We start from the raw sequence: 21,614 nt of genomic DNA, 5'->3' as shown, positions 1-21,614 counted from the left end.
GCCAGTCCTTCTCCGGGTGAACTTTCAGATGAGACCCCAGCCCAAGCCAGCACCTTGTTTCCAGCCTGTGAGAGACCCTGAAGCAGAGGGTCCAGAGAAGCTGTGCTTGGATTTCTGACCCATAGAAACTGTAAGATAACAAATGCATGTTGAGTCACTGAGTTTATGGTCATTTGTTGTGTAGTACTACAGTGATGTCCCAAGACCCCCTGAGACAGAAGGGAGTACGTGGGATGGGAGAGAAGCTCCAGTGTGGCCCAGCCACAGAACCGCAGAGCACTAGGCCTGGCAAGTTTCTGGGTGTGGCCCTATGGTGATATTAGCATAGACTTGCTGCAGACAACTCTGGCTCTGCAGGACTGGGGAAAGAAGTTTCTAGAATGAGTCAGTGAATCCACATCTTAGCTCCAGCTCCCACAGTCCTGAACAGGAACATCCTGTGGAGTCTTCTGGGCTCACACGGAAATGGAAGCACCTACTTACATTTCAGCCAAGATTGCAAAGAGCAGCTGCTATCAGCACAGCCTAGCGAGTCAAAGCAAGGACGTGGCGGTACAGGCAGAAAGAGAAGTTTAAAAAAAATATCACAGAGCTCATTCAGAAAATCTGTTTTCCAGTGAATGTATTCGTGGGTCTGAAAGGGGCTGCAGATAAATGCAACAGAGCACTGGGCTTTCCGCTTTCTGTTCTCTCTGAAGTTCGGGGAGAGGATCCCTCAGGACTCAGCTTGCTGTATCATATGCCTTGAACTTTAAAGAAAACGAAACACCTAGTGAGTGCCTAATGCTTTTTGGTTCGCCCTTAGTGCACTTCTGAACTTGCCAAAAAGGCCAAAAACTTTCTCCAAATCATAGTTAGTTGATATTTTAACATTTTAATCAGGGTTTATTTAGAGTGAGGAAGTTTGAGTTCTGCCCCAAATGAAGTATGAATCTGCAGCTGTGCTTTAGGACGGTTGCAGACGCTGGGGAGCTGTCTTCCACTCTGTCCATACTTACTGCTTTTATCTCTTTTAATACATTAGGGTTCCAGGTGTGATTACATTTAAAAAACACAAATCGAGGTCAGTGAGAAAATAAAAAATATTAAAGTGTCCCCCAAACCACTGATTTTGAGCATCTACGAAAGATATTGCCCATCTAAACCATGAGAGATTATATGCATTTTTATATTTAAAATACACTTCTCAGTATAATTTATTGCCAACCAAGGCATCTTGCTCCCTGCTTTTAAAGGATCTGGTGATGAGGCATGATGACACATGACACTGTGACAGGAGGTAGGGCTTACAGCCGGCTCTGTTTTGCCAGGGCCTGCCTCAGTTGACTGGAATAATTAAGAGGACCCTTTCTTGCTCTTAAAAAGTGCTTAGTTTGAAAGATACAGTCCATCCTCGCTAAAGCTGATGGGCCAAAAGTCATATGGGAGTAAAGAGAAGTGCCTATCAACTTGCTGCACTGATGGACAGTGACTGCATTGGGATGTGGGTGGGGACTTGATAATATGGGTAAATGTAGTAACCACATTGTTTTTTCATGTGAAACCTTCATAAGAGTGTATATCAATCACACCTTAATCAAAAATTTAAAAAAAAAGAAGTGCCTTTTGGTAACTCAATCACATTTTCTGCTTCCACGTAAGGTAAACAAACATTGGTCATCAACATTTATATAATCAATTTATATAGTGACAGGTTACATTCTAGGAGTTTACTAAGCCATACATTTTTGGCAATTTTCTAATTTTCTTGACCAATATGTAAAATTAGGTCAAGGGAAAATGATCATTGGTTGACTCACTTCTTCCAGCTCTGACAGTTTTTCCCAGTTGCCATGGATAACACCCATCCATTGGAAGCATAAATATCTGCTTTCCTATATGGAGATGATGACTATTGTGAATTTCTGGGGAGGGAACCTACCACCCACACTGTACTTTCTACTCCTCCAAGGAATAATTGTGAATCAGAGAACAGCTCTGTGGAAATCAGACTGAAAGCGCCTATAAATCACACTTGTCATCATTCCCCCAAACTGTGGTTGATTTATGATACACCCTAATGCCTCATTGCTATGGCCACACCATTCTCGTGATATGAAATCACATACACACACCATTAGGGACTACTTAAAAACTATACAAAGGGAGAAATAAAAACAAAACAGAAACAAAGTTGGAGAGCATTGAGACACGTATAGGATGCAAACACGTCAGTGGAAAGTCTGGAAGATGCTGGAAATAAATGTTCACACTATGGGGAGTGGGACGGGGGGCAATCATTTGGTCAACACTGGATTATCTAAGCTCATGGAGAATGAGGGGGCATGCAAATGCTGAAATAATCAAATGTTTGTCTCTAGGTACAAAGATGCTCCCACGACTTCATCCTCAGGCACTCTTGAGTTGGTTATTTCTAAAGAAAGGAATGAATGGCCAAGCTTATCTCCCAATGAAAGCTGGGAGAAGGTTTCCCAGTCATGTTGGTACAGAGTGTGTTGGGGGAAATTTAAGATTTGGGGCAGGGAAAGGAGAAAATCTAGAGGCAGTGAGGCTGGCTGATGGTCGTCTTCCATCCTCACCTGAGCTGGACATTGGAGATATGGGAAGAACCTAGGAGGACTGCCCCATATCCGTGTCCCCCCAGATTAAAATCCCAGAGCTGGGGTTCAACTTCCAGTATCCACCAGTATTACCCCAACAACATACTTCCTCAGATGAGTCAATATTTAGGCTCGCTCTCAGTGGAAAATCCTTCATTAAAAAGTGTCTAAGTCCCACATATTTCAGAAATCTGTCTGGGATAATTTTCTAAAATATTTCAGCAAGGAGAAACAGTCAATGATGAGGTCATGAGGGAAAATAATGTGAGACCTAACTCTCCTCCTTCTGACTACCACGAATTTTCCCTCCCTCCCGGGCACGTCCAGAGTCAGCTAAAACCCAGCGAAGCCATGTGTGGAATGTGCAGAGACAGAGAGAGAGGCATCTGGCCGGGGCTCACCTGTGCCAGGGCAGCCCTATCTATTCCAGCAGCCTGTCTTTTCCAATTGCAAATGATTTCACTGGTAATGGTTATTGGGAGATGATTCCACACTTGGGAGTCTTCTCCCTTTGCATGTTCTACCACTGAATTTGTTTCATTTCGCTTAGTTCCTTGTCATCACTAAGGGAATCTCTTGGTCACATGGAGTTGAGTTCAAGTCCTAGCTCTGTCTCTTGTAACCTGTGAGACCTCGATCAAGTTATCTAATCTTTCTGAGTCTCAATTCTCTCCTCTGTAAAGAGGAGATAAAAGTAGGTAGATTATAAAGTGCTTAAATGGATAGAAATGGATAAATGGATTAAATGGATAGAAATAACTTGGCATATTGCCTGACATATAGTAGGTACTTGGTGTGACTGCGTGTGTGCGTGTTCTCAGAGAAACAGAACCTGCAGAATATGTATTATCTACCTATCTATCTATCTATTGGAAGACAGATTTATTTTAAGGAATTGATTTAGGCAAAAAAGTCCAAAATCTGCATAGCAGGCTGGCAGGCTGAAGACCCAGGAAGACTTGCACTTCCAGGTCAAGGCCGCCTGCTGGCAGAATTCCTTCTTCCTCGGGGGACATCAGCCTTTGTTCTATGAAGGCCTTGAATTGATTGGATGAGGCCCACCCACGTCATGGAGAGTGATCTGCTTCCCTCAGAGTCCACCAGTTTAAATTATTAATCTTATCCAATAAACACCTTCATAGAAACATCCAGAATAATGGCTGACCAAATATCTGCACACCGTGGCCCAGCCAAGTTGACACATAAAGTTAGCCATCACAGTGGCTAAATTTTACATATTTAAAATTGGGAGCTGTGCCGCCCCTTAATATGCATCAAATTATTATAGGCAGTGTAGACTTACTAATACCTTTGAGTCATCACTGACTTTGTGTGGAAAAAAAGTTCAGTAGCTTTGGCGGGTCACTCCAGACCCCACATTGTGGATCTCCCAGATTCATTCTACTTTGGTTGTCTCTGCCAAATCTTGAGTTGAGCAAAACTCTCCTTTCTCTGGCTGACCTAAATCAAATGTTTTGTGGAAAAGGAAAAAAAACAAAACAAAAAGGAAGCCTGTCTAGGCAGGGATAGATGCTGAGGAGAAAGGAAATCCAGTCACTGTTTCTTCATGAGAGACATGTGACCCCCCCTGGAACTGTAAACTCCTCATTTTGGCTTCATTGGCACCGTGCCACAGCTTGGATGGAGAGACATTAGGTTTGTCAGTTTCCTTGAGGTCTTTGGAGTGGGTGGTGAGCTATCTATTCTATTGCCACCCTAACCAGAGGGAACCTATTTTCCCTCACGACAATCTTTGGACCCGGTTGAAATAAGCCTTTTGCGGTAATGTAAGGTGGGCTCAGCCTAAAGGCACTTGGACCTTTGGATGGGGTCACTAGCACTGCAAACGGATGGCGTGGGCACCTGCGGCTCACGAGCCCTGCTTGCTGCAGCTTGCCTCTCGGTTTCCTCCTTCTCTCTCAGGCTGTGGTGTCTCTTGGTGTTACTCAGGTATAGATGGCTCCGACCACACCTGTAAGGCGCCTCCACAGAAGAATGTGTTTGAGAAAATGCTATGCTTCCCGGTCCTCCCCTGCTTGTGACTTTTCACTTCCTTCTTGATGCCAGCAACCATCTTAGAGGATCAAATTGATGTGCAGCAAGATAGGGCAAGTTAGGTAGGTAGGTCCTTGGATGTTTTTGGTTGTTTCAAGGCAGTTATTCGATTGACCCCATTTTCGTGGATGTCTCTGTGTAGGGAGTTTCCTAAAGATGCCCACATCCCAAATGTTTTTCTGAGATGGCCATTGTTTCTACTTTTTCTGCCTCTGTTTTTAACTTACATGTGAGGTGAAGGCTTTTTCTCTCATCTCCACATAGTCTCCCACATAAAACTGTGCCATTTTCCTAAACTGCCTCTCTTGCTTCTGCCAGGCCACCTAACAAACTCTTACTCATCCCACAAAGGTTAGTGCAAACTTACCTCCATGTGGGATGCCTTCCCTGGAAAGTCAACTGCTTTCTCCTCTGTTCCCATAGAACCTATATTTCTCTATTAAAGTTCTAATCAAATCAGTGTAATCATTAGTTATATTTCTCTCCCTGCTACATTGTAAGTTTCCAAAACAGGAAATGGGGAAATTTCATCCTTAAATCTCCATCATCTAGTAGAGACAACAGCACAAAAGACCCTTAAGAGAAGTTTGTTGGTTGAATGGCTGAATGGATAGAAGGACCATTCAGATGATCTCAGAGGTGTCTCATATTTCTAGTTCTAGAACTTTGTCAAAGTCCTAGACTTTACTATATGACATAAAGCAACTTCTTGTTCTGTTTTTTCTCATATATCAGCATGAAGATGCCTTTTGGTGGATAACCAGATCCTTTCCTGTTCACATTATCTGTGCTTCCAGCATGCTGCTAGGCTTCTGTATGGCAGGCAGCTTCCAAGCAAAGATTTGTCACTTTTGTGTGATCTCAGCAACCTACAACAAGCCCAGGTCATGTAGTCATCACAGCTAGGAATCAAGCAAATAGTGCTCTTTCAGGGTTATTTATCACCTGATTCCCTGGGATGAGAAAAGAAACATTACCCTCGCAGAAATTCTCCTCTCCAGAACTCACATATCCCATGCAGGCAGCTTGGCAATGTGGTCAGGACTGTACAGACCTTGGGGACACCACTACACACCACAGGCTGAGAGATGCAAGTGGGAAAGCCAGAGTTCAGGGGTCAGAAGCCAAGGGGCAAGGCCGGGAAAGCAAGTCTTGAGCATCATAGACACCCAACACTGGAAAGGACCTAACATCAGTGGCTTCACCCTGGATCAAAGGCACTTTTTCTCGGTGGAAATTCTGCACCTCCTTGATTCCCCACTGTGATGTTCAGCTCACTGCAGGCTGAGGCCATCCATGCTATTGTCAGAACACTGAGAAGAAATGATGGTCAAATTCTATTCAAACTCTACCAAAGCTGAGCCCACGCTATTTGAGAACAAAAGCAGCTGTGGTCTCCGATATTCACAGGTTCCTGCAATTAGGAGTGTGGGCTCTGCATTCAGTCGTCATAAGTACTAGTATTGAGTCAAGCAGGTGCCAGCTGCATGTTTGTGCCAAATATTGAGCCGCTCTCCCCCTCAGTTTTCTCTCCTGTGTAATGGGAGTAATTACAGCACCCAAGTCATGGTATAGTGATGAGGTTTAAATGAGATGACAAACACGAAATGTTTAGCACCTTGATTAGCATAAACAAGTGACATTTACTGAACACTTACTGCATCCAGTAGCACATCGATTGCCATTCAGAGGATCCTCATTTTCCTCTTCAGCAGACAGCTGATTAGGACAGTCACCAAAACATGTACTGCCAAATACATCAGAACACAAAAAGGAGACTGGAATTGGAATAATTGATTCCAAGACTCAATTCTGCTGCTTCGACGAGCTGGGTTGCCTTTTGTAAGTCACTGTGGGCATCAGTTTACCTGCCTGTGAATGAGAAGTTGGTTCTTGGTCAATAAGCATGAACAGCTCAATCCCTTGCCATTTCCAAGGAGGTTATTTTGCTTGAACAACATTAAATCTAAGCAGAGAGATAATTCAAAAGCTGTTTTAAAGTGTGTGCATGAATTTTCCCCATGGGAAAGTCCAGTAGACACAGTCCCATTTTCCACGCTTCCCGCAGTGCTCATGAGCACCGGTGTAAAATCCCTGCCCTAGACGGTCTCTCAGTTTTCTCTTCTAGCCTAGAAATGTTGACCCATTCATTATATTTATGAAAAACAACTGATGGAAGTGATTACTCAAAAATTATCATAGATATCTGTTCATCTGTCAAAAAAAAAAGTCAAGAAAATTGCATGGAGGGGAACAGTGGTATGATATTTCATAAGCTCTTTCAGCAGTATATTTAAAAATAACTGAAAGCCACATGCAGTGGAATAAAAACATGGTGGATCAGGATTAATATTCATTATCTTAAGCTTGTGGACTCACTGAACTATGGTGTATTCATATTATCCACCCCACAAAGAATTGGAAAATCATTAAGCCCACAAAAATTCCATTTGTGTCTGTGCTCATTTTTCCTTCTCTCCACCCATTCATCAATGGCTCTATTTTTTCCCTTCTTATCAGGTTCTACTTCACAACACTGCCCATCTCAAACTGGATTTAAAAAAAAAAAAAAAGGAGGATGCAAATACCTAAACAATAGGCTTCCGGGACTGGATGACTTCTTACCTCCGGTCCCCACAGGCTGCATCTTTGCCCCACATTTCCTTGGCTCCAATGCCCAAAGACAGCAGAAGGAAACAATAGCTGTCAGCCCCCACCAAGCCGAGCTGTGTCTTTCTGAGAGGCACCTGGATAATCAATTACTGGGTGAGTGCATCTCAGTTCCCCTGGCTGCCTTACACATGCCTTTGAAACATCAAAGCCTACAGGAGTGGGTCTGCAGGGCCCTCCTCCCAGATGCTCTCACCATCCTGCCACTCACCCCAGCCTCTGAGGCAGCCCCTGCCCTCCCCAGCCTCACCTGCTTCAACCATCCTTTCCACGAGGAGTCTGGAAAGCAAGACCATTGTTCCCATTAAAAGGGGACCAGTTAGCAAGGAGAGACAGTGTGGACAGCAACGTTTGGCAACTTTGTAGCTCAGAGTGAGGACCAGGAGCAATGAAATAGATACTTTGAACAATTTTTATTTTTGCTCTGATACATTAAGTAGCTCTGTTAAAATAAAGCAGATCCATCCAAACTAGAAGGACCTTCTATGAGAAACCAGAAGCCCGAATGCCCTCGTGTTTCCATGTCCTCAAAACTCACCCAGTTAGAGAGGGTATCTGTGTTTCTGGTTGTTTGCAGAGTTTACTGTAAGGAAAATCAAAATATCCAGCGGTTCAGTGGAGGCATCTTGCCAACTGTGAAAGCAAGCTGGAAAACAGCTTAAGGAACAGAAAAATTCTTGTCTGTGATGATGTCCAGTTTTCCTGAGTGTCGGTGTGGATATTGGTGTCACTTGGGGAAAATGACGGCACAGGCAAAATGCCTCATAGGAGGGCAGTTGGTGGGCAGACCAGACAACAGGTTGTAATGGTTCTGTTTTTTTAAGGTATTGTTTATGTAATGGGTTGCAGACCCAGGTCAAAGTAAGTCCTATTAAGACCATGTTTTCTAAGAGGTGTGACCTACGGCTTCTGTGTTTTCTGATTGGCTGAAGCTGAGGACTCAGACAGATCTGTGAAGAGCAAGCAGGTTAACAATTCTCAAAATCAGCCAGCTAGTAAGGGGCAGCCAGAGTGGGCTGTTCTCATCTGTAAAATGGGAGCTACGATTGTTCCTTCAGAGATGGTGGTGGTGGAGGTACAATGAGAAAGCTACCAGCTGCCAGATAGTGGGATTTTATTTGTTTATTCTGGGCACCAAGATTGAGAGATAAAGTCCACCAAGCAACAACATGTGTTTCAAAAAAATCTTTGGAGGGAATCTTTAACCTGAAAATGTATGGGGAAGGCAAAAAGATTTTAACTATGTCCAGTACATGCTTACTGAGTACCCACTCCAAGTGAAGAACTGGAGAATTGAGATTTCTTGCGATTCCATGCATTTAAAACAGAGAAAGTAGATGGCTGGTTGTTTTGGGTTGAAACAGTGGTGGGAAAGATGGGAAGTGACTGCTAATGACTGCAGGGTTTCTTTAAGGTGGCAAATGATTCTAACATTAGATAGTGGTAATGGTTGTGCAATCCTGCAAATATATTGAAATACATTGACTTGTAAACTTCGAATGGGTGAGTTGTGTAGTATGTGAATTATATCTCTATGAGACTGTTAAAGTAAAATAGTGTAGACAAAACAGTATAAAAGTAAAAGAAAAGCAACAATAACAAAAGAAACAAATAAACAAACTAGGTCTTGGGCAGGAATATACCAAACTGACTTGGTTCCTATCCTCACGGAACTTAACGTCTTGTGGGGCAGACACACCTTTGCTAATAGGCCAAATAAAGAAGGCGTTGGGTGAAGACTATGTGGGCATAGGTAGTGTGGCAGACACTGGTAACCACCCCACAATGTACATGTTCTGTTTTCCCTTTAAACAGCGATGCTCCCTGAGTTGAGAGACTGTGCTTTATGGGCATCCCGGGGGCCAGGATCAGCCCTGGGACTCAGATCTGGCCCACGGGGTGTGAACAAAGGTAATGTGTGTACTTTTCAAGTCATACCCCTTAGAGAGAGCTCTGCTTCCTTTTCTGTTCTCCCCACGGACTGGGAAACCAGCTCCAACCTTGTGAACGGGGTCAGCACTTTGTGGATGGCAGAGCATCGAGACAGAAGACACGGCCTATCTACTGTTCTAGACTTCCTTGCCTGCCCTCTCTTACATTGTTTCCGATGAGAAATCTGTTTTCATCCTATCTTAGTTTTTTGGTACATAATGTATCTCTTTCTCTGACTACTTTTAAGATTTTCTGATTGTCACCAGTTTTTAAATTATGACTTTATAATTAAAAACAGATTCTAATCACGATTTTGAGCAGGTTTTGATTCTGATATGTTTTTGTATAGCTCTTTTGCACCAGGGAGACATTGAATTTCTTGGATACATAGCTATGTAGCTTTCATTAAATTTGGGGAAAAAAAGAGAACTAGCCATTATTTCTTCAAGTATTTTTTATACCCACCCCCACCTATCCCCTCCATCACACAGTAAAATTGTACATATATTAGGTTTCTTGAAACTGTCCTTCAGTTTATTGATACTCTTTTCTTCTATAAATTCTTTATTTTCCTCTCTGAGTTTTATTTTGAGTAATTTCTATAGCTGTGGCTCCAAGCACATTCATCTTTTCTTCAGCACTGTCTAATCTGGAATCAATCTCACCCAGCATATTTTTCATCTTACCCACTCTAGATTTCATCTCTAGAAGTTCAGTGTGGGTCTTTAAAAAAAAATCTTTTGTCTTTTTTAAACCAGTCATCTTACTTTTTAAACTTCTGTAATATTGTTATAATTGCTTTACTGTCCTGGTCTGCTAATTTTAATACCTGGGTTGGTTCTGGGTCAGTTTCAATTTATTGATTATTTTCATTTTGGATCATATTTTATGATTTCATTATATGCTGTTAGTGTTTGGATGCCAGACATTGTGAATTTCACCTTGGAAGATGGGTATTTTTGTATTCCTGTATATGGTTTTCTGGGATGCAGTGAAGTTTCTTGGTAACATCTTGATCATTCTGCATCTTTACATTTATGAGTTCCTGGGCAGGCCTGGAGCAGCGCTCAGTCAAGAGCCAATTATTCCCTACCACTTACAGCAAGCCCTTCCTGAATGCCCTCCCCAGTGCCCCATGAAACACGAGTTCCAGCTGGGGTGGAAGGCATTGTTCGTGGCCCTGTGTGAGAACCAGACGACATTCCCTTTGATCCTCTCAGAATGGCTCTTCCCCTTCTCTTGAGTAGTTCCCCACCAGCACGTGCTGATCCTATTCTGCTGAACGTTCAAGGAGGACCACCGCTGAGCTTTGGGGTTCTCTAGGTGCAACTCTCTCCTCTCCTAAACTCTGCCCAGTGTGCTCTAGGCACAGCTGTCTGCGTGCTGTGGCTGCCTTTGTCTCCCTGGACACTCAGATCACCACTTCAACTCAGAGTCTGCCCGCTTTCCCCTGGGTTCCCCCCTCCTCATGCCACAGCTTGCAGACCTCTTCAAGGAAGCAAGCTGGGGCAATCTTTCCTATCTTGCCCATCTCTCAGGGATCACTGTCTTGTGTTGCTTGATGTACAAGATCTTGAAAATAAGTTTTCCATGGATTTTGGTCTCTTTTTGTTTGTTGGATTGTTTCAGGTAAGAGGATAGGTCTTGTTCATCTGTCTTGTCTGGAAGTAGAAGATAGGCTTCCCAGTATCCTATTTAATCTTAATCTAACAGGGCTTTGCAATAGTTAACCTTTCCCCCATTTACTGGAGGGCGAGGTTCCCACAGGTAACATAACTTATCTAAGTTCACATAGCTTGGAAGTGATAGAGCCCAGGTTTCATCCCAAGTTTGTCTTGTAGGAATAGTTGTTTATACTATTTTCTGCGCTCTGTATTCCCTTCACTTAAAATGCTCTGGGGTGGGAGGGGAAGGTGGGAGGAGAGGAATTAGGCTTGAAAATAGGACCACAAAATATTCATTGGACACTGTAGGCCAGTCCCCTGCTCCTTTTGGGTGTGAAAATTAAATCAGGGTGGAAATTTGAACATATGGTCCAGACACAGGGACCACACCAGTAGCAGTCATTTCTCCCTTCTTCACAGCAGAGGATCTTCTAGCTCAGTGGGTTGAAACAATGGAATAAAAACAAACAAACAAAACAAACTCTTGCCTGGAGAGGATATGTAAAGTCTTGAGTTATTAAGAACAATACAACTGAGAAAATAAAGAAAATGTTGAAAATTAATATGCTGAATTCCTTTCCTGGGATTTTGGCATGTGCTTCCAGTGAGCACCAGTAATACCTCAATATACATTCTTCAACACAGAGAATTTCATACTGTGAGTGAACGTGTGCAATTATCATTTTTCTTGCGACACATCACTTTCTTCTGTGGATATGCTCCTCTGCATTCACTGTGAGTCGGCAGAGACGTGGTTAGGCAAATAATACAGACCCAGCCAACCATTAACCTCTCCAACCATGGCATCTGACTCAGCTTTTAGTTTTAGTTCCATGCCCTAAGCTTGGATATTACAAGTCCTTGCCCAGGACTCTGTTCTGGGCTGAGAGAAAAGAGGTTTTGCCTTTTGCAGTTCAGAATTGAAGGCAAGAATCAGAGTTATCTGGGAGCTATCTACTACCCCACAGAAGGGAAACTTGGGTGCAGAGGGAGAGGTTAAGACAAAACCCAGGAGAAACACAGCTGAGAATCACAGTGAGGATGGAGGTGATACATCAGAAAGAAGGAGGCCATCAGAGTTCCGTCATTCATAATCTCTAGATCTCATAGTGCTGGAAGCCAGTAGTTGGACTTCCCAGGGGCATGATCCTATGAAGCCTACTTTATGCTTCAGGTGGTTTGAGTTACTTACAACCAAAAAGTGCCTAATAAACACAGAGCGGAAGTGATTTACCCAGTATGAGATCCTGAATTCATGGGTGGTGGGGGCTGGGAGGAGAACTGTACTCATCCTATTTCAAATATTCCTGGCAAGAAAGAGAATTTGGGACCCCATTTCTTCATCTTGGTTTGACCAAAAGGCTTCCAATGCACAAAAGCTACTAGTACTGTTATTATCATTGTCACATGCATATAAAAATCACAAAGACTTAGTGCTGGGCACATTCTAAGGGTATTAAAGGATCCTTCCACAACCTTGAGGAAGGTCGTGTTATAGTCTCCCGTTGGAAGCTGAGCGAATGGAGGCTTGAAGAGGTTCAGTGCCTCGAGTCCAGACCCAGCCAGTACTGGAGCCGGAATTCTCAAACAGAGGCAGCCTGACTTCCCGGCCAAGCTGCTGACCGCTCTGCGGTCTTGCCCCTGTTCTTGCCTAAGAACAGCCTTCTGCCCGAGCACCAGGTGACATCAGGAAGTGACCTTTGACCTTCTGTATCAGTCACTTTCATCCAGATTTCTCCCTGAAGAATGAAAGAGCAGGTGGAAGCCACATTTTAGAGCAGAGGAAGAGAGAGGAACAGGATCTCTCCCCACCTTGCAAAAGTGTCCCTTCTCATTTCTTTATCCAAATAATTCCCCAGGTGATGTTTGCTACATTTAAGAGAGTGCCGGGTAAGACTGCCGTGAGTAAATTCTGGTACACAAGGAAATATCCTTAATGTACATTTCCAAAAAAAAGATTCATTATCCCATCTTGGGTGTCATTCTAGTCAGAGTTTAGATGTAGTTCCTGCTGAACCAGGGAATCTGAAACAAACTGATATCCTTTTCCTTCACTGCCACCAAAGCAGCTGATTTCATAGATTTTGTAGTTGCCTGATTACAGAACATGGGAAGAAAAGCCCAAAGGGGGAAAAAATGAGGGGCGGTGCCATCTCCACAGGTTTCAATATCTGGCTGTCTACACCATCCACTATTCAATAGTATGCACGTCACTCTAAGTGGACAATTTTTCATTTGTAATTTTTGTTGTTATTAAAAAGTTAAGGGAGCTTTCAGCTATCAGTGGGACCAAGCCTAATAAACAAAACGACACAGACACCTCTGGCAGTTGCAGTAGTGGCTTTGGCTGTTATCAGCAGTGGGGTTTGGAAGAATTTTGCTGGGACGGCACAAGAGAACTCGGTGGGGTTTGCATGTTTAGACAGGGTGGGGCCGGGCAGCAGTCACAGAGGGCCCAGCCTGGGTCTGGGCTGTGGGAGCAGTAAACACAGGGCAGACTCCCGGGCCGTAGCAAGGAAGAGACTGTTACTAAGCTCTGCGCAGGAGTGGAGCCTCAGGCTCTCCTGTGGCTCTGGGGCTGGTATCGCCTCATCCTCGAGGTCATCCTCACGCCCTCCTCACCCGCCAGATGGTCTCTGCCTCTGAGCTGGCATTCTGAGGCTCCTCTTGTCCCAGTTGGCCAACACCTACAGGCTGGAGTTCGCAGGAGGGAAGTACACTTGGAACTGCCCAGAGTAGATTGTTGCCCCAAACCTGCAAGGGCGGCTCCACTCGGCAGATGGCGAACAGGGAGCCTTGAGTCCTTGTATTGCTGTGACCCTTACCAGCCCTGTGACTGTGGGCGATTTCAGTCACCTCGCTGATCCCAGTGGACTCATCTGAAAGGTGAGCAGTTACCACCTGGAGAAACCTTACGTTTATCTAATGAAAAAAAGCTATGATTCTAAAAATGAATGGCCTGTCCAAGAGACCACTGTTCTATTGCGTGTAGAGTTTTCAGGAGATTCAAAAATCTCCATGTTTCTTCGCTCTCCTCAGGGTGGAAGTAAAGGGGCAAAAAGCAGATTACAGGAGCCATTAGGATCCCTCAGGATGAATTCAGAGGATCCTGTGTACTAATGTTTCCCTAATACCTGTCTTTAAGCCAACTCGCATTTCTTTTTCCTTCTTCTTCAAAAAAATACTTACCTTCTCGTTAGATACTGTTGCCTGCCAAAGGCCCTAGCCGCGGGCCTGTTCTCTTCTTAACTCTAGCTAATCTCCCTTTTAACGGAGAGGTATTAAAGACCTAGTTCCAAGCCAGCATGCTTCCCCTTGATGTAACCAGCAAGTGAGAAAGCGAGGCCCTTTTCACTCAGGTTCAGGCCCTGGGACGTCACTGTTGTTTTATTCCTATACTTCTGAAAACCATCTCCAGAACTATTCGTGGTGCCCGTTTGTATCTTCTGCACTCCCGAGTGGGGGAACGCAGACCCTCCCATGCCTAACCAGAAGCCCAGTTAAACAGTTTAATCCTCGGTACGCTGAAATCAGTTCTGGCCATTGGAAAGATATCCTTGCAGAGGGCAGGACCTGTTCCTTTTCTCACTGCTTGTTTGGTGCAAGCTTTCTACAGGCCTTCCATAAACATAAACTATTCTCAAACAATTCTGGTCCTCTCCAGTAAGCCCTGGCAAGCGGCAGAAGGGAAGTGTCAGCAGGCAAGTGTCAGCAACTAGCACCAAGCAACGTGCAAGCCACCCTCTCTAACTGTTTTGGAAAGTCAGGCTTCCTGAGAGCTGGTGAAGTTGATATGCCTGCACAGCTACCAAAGGCAGGGCCTTCCTAACTACGCAAAGCACCTGTGAGCAAGTCCACAAAATATGATACAAGGCAGTGAAATTTAAAGGTGGAGAGGTCTGGTAGAAAAATCCGTTTTACATTTTAATGTCGGAGTATGTTGGTGGGCGCTGGAGAAGGCTGACACTGTGTTGATGTGTCAGAAACGCTGCTGATAGTTCACGAACTTCATGTAAGTGGTGGCTCAGGGACCTGGGTCTTCAGGACCATGCAGCTCCCACACCCGGGGCTGTCCAGCTGATCAAAGAGCGCAGGTTCTGTGATGAGGCGTGAGGGTCTTGGCTATGGGGTCTGTAGTCCTCAGGTTTTTCATTTACTCTATTAGGGAGGAAATGGTGATGGGTAGGGGGAGGATAGCTTAATTGGCCGTGTGAATTCAGGAGCATTTCACCCATCTCATTCAATGCTTACCATGGTCAAATTATGTAGATCGGATGATTCTACTTTTACCATAAAGACTGGAGCTCAAAGAGGCTAAGCTGCCTGCGGTTGTGTAGTAAGTCAGGAGGAGGACCCTCCATCTTCAGAATCACACTTGCTCCGTTGTGCTTCCTGAACTCTTCAGCCCCTGTTTGCTTTCAGGATGAGTCTGCTTTCCCTGTCCTTCCAAAGGCCTTCAGCCTCTGCCACGTGTGCTTTGGTTCTGTGCAGACTCCAACTGGGGCATTTCCAATACAGAAATGTTGTGCTTCAAATGCATTGATATCCTCCTAAAACACACACACATATGCACATGCACAATCCTAAGACTAGATAGGTTTGGGGGGGAAATGTTTAAGAGGGTTCCTTAGTGGAACTTTGTGTAAAGTATTTGGGGAATTTTTCCACCCATAGTAACGCCAAGAAATATATGCCATTTTGAAGAAGATGTGGAGCTTTAAAAAAAACTGTATGCTTTCAGTACATGAGTGCCTACTGAAAATGAAAAAAAAAAGCTTTTTCTAATTTGACAATTTTTAACAAGGGAGTTTGATGCCATATATGAGGTTAAATTGCTATAATTTGTCATGCCTTGAAAAGTCAAGCTGTTCTGGCTACATCTACTACTTCCAGCCTTTTATAAGTTTCTTTGAGCACCATCTGTATTCACACACCATACTAGGGAACCAGTGGTGATGCGCCTTACGGAAAAGTGCAAAGTGCAATGGAGCCTTTTACAGGCACTTACCCTTGTCTGTGGCTTTAGAGAAGACTCCTCTTAAACATGATTTTTAAGTTTGCTTCCAAGGAAGAATATATGCAGGGTCAGAAGCTCCTAAGGTACGAAAATCATCTTGATATACCTCCAAGCTCATATTAAAAATAAAATCCAAGTAAGAAAAAACAACCCTTAAGTATAGCATCAGTTATCTCCATGATTGATGGTAGAAATCTTATTTGGAAGAAGATAAAGAGTGAATTAGAAATCATTCATGTTTTTTCTTTCTGTGGTGAACTATAACAAAATTTACCACCTGAACCATTTTTAAGTGCATAAGTCAGTGGCATTAATTATAGTGACAGTGTTGTGCAACCATCACGACCATCCATTTATAAAACTTTTTCATCAGCCCTAACAGAAACTGTACCCATTGAGCAATAACTCCCCATTCTCCCTCCCGCGATCCCCCGGTAACCTCTAATCTACTTTAGGTTCCTATGAACTAGCCTAGTCTAGATAGTTCATGTAAGTGGATCCTACAATATTTGTCCTTTTGTGTCTGGCTTAGTTCACTTTGCATGATGTTTTCAAGGTTTATCCACTTGTGTCATGTCTCAGAACCCCATTCCTTTTTATGGCTGCATAATATTCCATTGTGAGTTTATGCTTATCCATTAATAACCTTCTGTTTATCCATTCATCTATTAATGGACACTTAGATTGTTTTCACCTTTTGGCTATTGTGAATAATTCTGCAGTGAACTTTAGCATACAAGTATCTGTCTGAGTATGTTTTCTGTTCTTTTCAGTATATGCCTAGTAGTGAAACTGCTGGATCCTGATTCTATGTTTAACTTTTTGAGGACCCTCTATGCTATATTCCACAGCAGCTGCACCATTTCATGTTCCCATCACCAATGCCTGCAGGTTCTCATTTCTCTACACCCTTATCAACACTTGCTCTTTCCCTTTTTTGATTATAGCCATTCGATATGGTCTGAGGTGGTATCTCCTTGCGGTTTCGGTTTGCATTTTCCTAATGACTATGTTGAGCATCTTTCTATGTGCTTATTGGCCATCTGTATAGCTTCTTTGGAGAAATGTCTATTCAAGTATCTTGCCCATTTAAAAAATTGGGTTGTTAGCCTTTTGTTGTGAATTTTTAGGGATTTTTTAATATATATATTCTAGATAATTAAACCTTTATGAGATACATGATTTGTAAACATTTTTCACCTTTGGTAGGTTGTCTTTTTCACTTCCTTGATCATGTCCTTTGATGCACAAAGTCTTTAATTTTGAGGAAGTCCAGTTTATCTATTTATTATTGTTGCATGCACTTCTGGCATCTGTATTAGCTTGCGAGGCCGGCCACAATAAAATACTGCAGGTTGGCATTAAAGCCTTGTTCCTTGGCTCACAGGTAATTTCCCTCTTGTCACCTCTCCACATGGTCTTTTCTACCCCTAGTGTCTCTTTGTGTGAACAAAGTTTTCCTTCTTATAAGGACACCAGGCCTTTTAATCAGGGCTCACCTATATGACTTCATTTAGCCTTAATTGCCTCTTTAAAGACCCCATCTCAAAATATAGTCGCATTTTGAGGTACTAGGGTTAAGGCATCAACACAAATTTGGGGGAGATACAGATCATCCCATTACAATGTCATATCTAAGAATCCATTGCTAAATCCCATCCATATAATTTTGCTTTCAACAAATATTTATTGACTGCTTACCCTATGGCAGTCAACATGCTGGCACTAGATAAATAAGACAAAAAATGCTCCTGCCTGCATGAAGCTTACTTTCTTGATAAAGGAGACAGAAAATAAATAAAGTAGGTAATATTTGACAGTAACAAATTCTATGATAGAAAAACAAATAAAAATTTTTTTAAATTAAATGCCAGACTTTAATAGGATAGAGAGTGGCTGTCTATCCTATAAAGATAGACATGGCAAATGCTCTGAGGAATGGAAAATAGAGAGTGGCTGTCTATCCTATATAGATAGACATGGAAAATGCTCTGAGGAATGAGACATGGAAAATAGAGAGAAAGAGTCTATTTAAATTGAATGATCTGGGAAGCCCTCTCTGATGAGTTGATATTCCCCCTGGTACCTGAATGATTACAAAGGACCAGTTATTTAAAGATCTAGGAGAAAATCCATTATCACCTCATAGGACCTCACACAGCTGAACGGAGCCCACTTGCTTGTAGTGGCAGAGCCAAGATCACACCCAGGACTCCCAACTTCCCTTAGAAACAAACTGTATTATGCATTTGAAGATGAATCAAACCCGTCGAACAACTCAGTAGTTTATTGCAAACCAGTGGGAGAAAAGGTAAAGAGTAAAGAACAGGGTGCAATTTTTATTTATTTATGATGTATTAATTTTGTGGAATCTTGGGCAGCCACAGGAGGGCAATGACATGAATTTGACCAGTATTTTGACAAGCTGCCCTGGAATTCAGGTTCCCAGAATGACTTAAGATCAATAAACAACATTCCTGGCTGGGTGAGGTGGCAGGCACCCTGATCAGCTCTGGAATGGAAAATGCAATGCATACATTCCGTTCTCCAGCCCTGGGGCTGGCCACGGTGGGATTTCTGGGTTGCACAGGAGAAACAAGAAGATGCAAAATGCTTGTTCTTTGGGGGGCTTGCCTGCTGAAAATTGAAATGACTAATTGGCTTCCCATTCCTGGTGCTGGAGAGCAAAACACGGTGGTGGCTCAGCATACAAGTCACATTCCACTCTTGCAGGATTGAAAGGAACCAAGCCCAGTTCTCAGAGTCCTTCTGAACCCCAGAACAGACATTTTTCCTTGGGAAAGTGCCACCCAAAAACAAACACACCCCAAACACACTGCATTCTCCCACAGCACAACTCCCAAGGAGTAGCATTTCTCAGCAGAATCTCAGCTTTTCAAAAACAAAGGGTAGAAGATCCTTCTCTAGGGAGAAGAGTTTATTTCTGATTCCCTAAGAATCAGCCTTATTTGGTATTCTTTTAACTTGAGCAGCAGAAGAAATGTCTCTTTGGGGTTTTGTTAAGTTATAATCACTGCAAACTCCCCCACCCCTTCCGACCCCAAGCAGGGAGTTTGAAATCCCAAATTCATCTCTCCAACCTTCACCCATAGCATTCTGTACCCTCAGAGCATTTTCCATATTATGCCTCCCATTTCCATGTTTTCTTTTCTTTTTCCTTTATTACCCCTCCTCAATTACATGTCTCTGAATGTAAGGGTCATGTCTTACTCATCTTTGCCTTGACAGTAGCACCTACAGTGCTCAGAACAAATGCATTCTCAGTAATTATTTTATGGCAGACAAATGAGGTGAATTTGCAAAGCTGTTTCATCTTCTGCATGTTTTTACAAAGTTTAGAGCTCCCATCATTGGTCTATACATGGCTGTAATGAAGTTAGCTTTAGAGACAACCATGTGGTAAATGTACTGGATGGGTATTATACAAAATAATTCGTAAGGTTGCCACATCCCAAAATCTAATTGCACTGTTTCAAAAGGAGAGGATCAAAACTAAGTAGATTGAATTCATTCTTAATTTGCCACTGGGGACATTGATAAAACAAATGTCACAATTTGTTTACTGTCTTGATATCTACAAGCCACAAATGTATGGTTTGATGGCACAAGTACAGAAGACCAGAATCTCTATTAGGACAGAACACTTGAAAAATTAGCAATATATATAATGCAGGTAGTTCTAAACAACATATTTGTGCATGATTGGTAGCACTATAAATTACTTTAAACATGAATAGTAATATGCAGTAAGGGGAATGAAGATACTCATTCACTCCACCCAATTTTCTGTCTCATGTTACTTCAAATAGAACATAAAATATAATGAACTCCGAGACTGTAAATGTTATGATTGACAGTGCTTGAAGTGTGGGACATTAATATCAAGGAAATAATCCAAAAAGATAAAAAGCAGTTCTTTACTATTACCAGTCTTCCTCAGTTTACAATGGGGCTACATCCTCATAAACCCACTGTAAGTTGAAAACATCAGATGTTGAAAATGCACTTAATACACCAAACCTATGAAACTTCATAGCTTAGTCTTACCTTAAATGTGCTCGAAATACTTACTTTAGCCTATCGGTGGGCAAAATCATCTAACACAAAGACTATTTTATAATAAGCATTGACTATCTCATGAGTACTGCACCGAAAGGGAAAAACAAGATGGTTCCCTGGGGACAGAATGGTTGTAAGTGTGTCAGTTGTTGACCCTTAGATTGCGTGGCTGACTGGGAGCCTGGCTCACTGCCGCTGTCCAGCGTCAGGGGAGTATCGTCCTGCGTATCGCCAGCCCGGGAAAGATCTGATTCCAAATCCAAAGTATGTTTCTACTGAATGCATATTGAGTCCACATCACCATAAAGTCAACAAATTGCAAGTCGAATCACCATAAGTCGGGGACTGTCAGTATACACAAGATGTTTTTTCACATTTATACAAACACTAAGTTTAAAAATTAAGATCTACATCATGATCCAGGCAGCTGATATCTCAAACTTTGCTTGGATGTTACCACTAGAATATGTAGCTGCACAAACTAGGATATGTTTTGGAATAGCTTAAAAATGCCAATGCCAAAGCATATCAGTGATTACAGTAGGGAAAATATACATACATATAAAGAAAAAATGATTTCTTCAGGTTATTGGCCTAATGTGACTGTATTAAAATGGTATAAATGGAAAGTTTTCTTTAAAAGCTTTGTAAACCAATTTTCATGATTCAAAAGATAACAAACTACAAATGACATTAGGAAGAAGAGCTAAGACTTGTTTGATAAAAGAACAAGGTACTGTTTATGTGATGTCCATTCCTCGGCCTTGCTGGTCTGAAATGAAGTTTTATGGCTCTGTCTTCTAACAGCAAAGGAAAGATCAAATAAACTTTTGCAAAGCGGAAACTTTCCTAGATAGGGAAGAAGATAATGATCACACATATAAAAGCAGACATCTTCCTTCAGGGCTTGTGAAAACAATCCCCGGGGTCTGAAGATTCATTAGTGTAATTTTCTATAACTTTTGAATTTTGTTAGAGAGGAGGACGATGTCTTTAGATTAGAAACACCTAATGTTCTAAAATGGAAACTATCTTCTTAAGTCACTTCTGGAAACCAAAGGAGTAACTTAATTTGTTTAAAGAGAAATACTTTTCTCTAAAAAGCCTAGTGCCGATTATTATATTGAGGAGCCTTTACAAATGTGATTTGTGTTTTTGTGCCAAAGAACCCCACATATGATATTTATGGTTTTACTGTGAGGCTGGTGGACCAGGGGACAAAGCATGCTAGTTTCAGAGAAGCATTTGATAAAGTTTCCTGGACAGTTGTGTGTGTAGGATTTGGACATGGCGGTGGGACGGCTGAACACAATCATGGAAAACTAAGGAGATTGATTAATGACTTCTTGTCAACTTGGTGGGAGGTCTGCCGCAGAGTGACATGGGGATCACTCTCTGGCTCTGTCCTGCTTGTCATTTTTTATCAGTTACTTGGGTTAAAAGTATGCTTATCACATTTTCAGCTGCCACAAAATGGGGAGGGCTTGCTAATAGCCTAGACGACAGAATCAAGACACTGAAATCAACAAGCAGGAATGGTGTTTGAAAATGGAATGCAATAGGGAGAAACGGAGGTCTTACTTTTGGAGCTAATAG

Source organism: Manis pentadactyla, chromosome 15 (assembly GCF_030020395.1).
Source record: "Manis pentadactyla isolate mManPen7 chromosome 15, mManPen7.hap1, whole genome shotgun sequence".
Lineage (NCBI taxonomy): Eukaryota > Metazoa > Chordata > Mammalia > Pholidota > Manidae > Manis > Manis pentadactyla.
This window is presented reverse-complemented; position numbering follows the sequence as displayed.